Genomic DNA, 921 nt, shown 5'->3' on the forward strand with positions numbered 1-921 from the left:
TCTCATGGAATCCAAACTAGCTCTGAATGACTCTAATGCTTCTGTTTGTCTTGGCTACCTACCTATTAGACAGATTCTAGACTGAAGAATCTTAGTGAGAAATTATAAGGGATAAAATGGATATTTCTAAATTTACAAGACTGCAATTCCAGTGGTTTAGCATATCAGTTTTCTGTTTCATCTAAGCCTGCTGTAGAGAAAATTAGTGGGATCTGACAACAAACAATTGAAACATTTATTTTGTTGAGCCAAAAGCTTCTTGCCTTGATTACACTGAAGATTAAAAAAAAAAAAAATGAAGATTGGTTACATTTTGTTAATGACTCAAAAGGATGTAGGTTACCAACAGCACGGTTACAAGCAGAATCCTGAAGTGCACTCAATTTAAAATGAATACAATTGCAATTAATCTAAAGCTGGATTTTAATCCTAGAAGTCATGCGTGCATTACTTGAGTGACTTTCACGGTTGTATCATTAAAAATTGAGAAGCAAGCACGGTGTATTCTATTTGATGGGGAAATAGTACTACAGACTGCTGGTAGACTACACTTAAAACCAGCACCCTTTGGCTACTCTGGATTTTGTCAGACCTTAAGGACACCTGCACGGCCTGGCTACCCAGCCACAAAGACACACCAGCCACCAGCATGGCCAGTCAAGGAGACCATCTCCATGGCTGTGTTAGCAAGTAGAAAGACACAGTCTATCACACGCATGATGGCAAACATGAACAAAAACTCTTTCCTCAAGATTTCACCAAAGCCACTCTAACAAGTGTTATCTTGCTAAGGAACACCCTAACCCTAACTTCAGTTGTAACGTAGGCTATGAACCCTCCACTATTCTAATGTTCCCACACCCAGCACATGACAAATAGCTAAAACATGTAATTACTCAATAATTCCAGATTATCACTTCC

The sequence above is a fragment of the Meleagris gallopavo genome, chromosome 13, assembly GCF_000146605.3.
Source record: "Meleagris gallopavo isolate NT-WF06-2002-E0010 breed Aviagen turkey brand Nicholas breeding stock chromosome 13, Turkey_5.1, whole genome shotgun sequence".
NCBI lineage: Eukaryota > Metazoa > Chordata > Aves > Galliformes > Phasianidae > Meleagris > Meleagris gallopavo.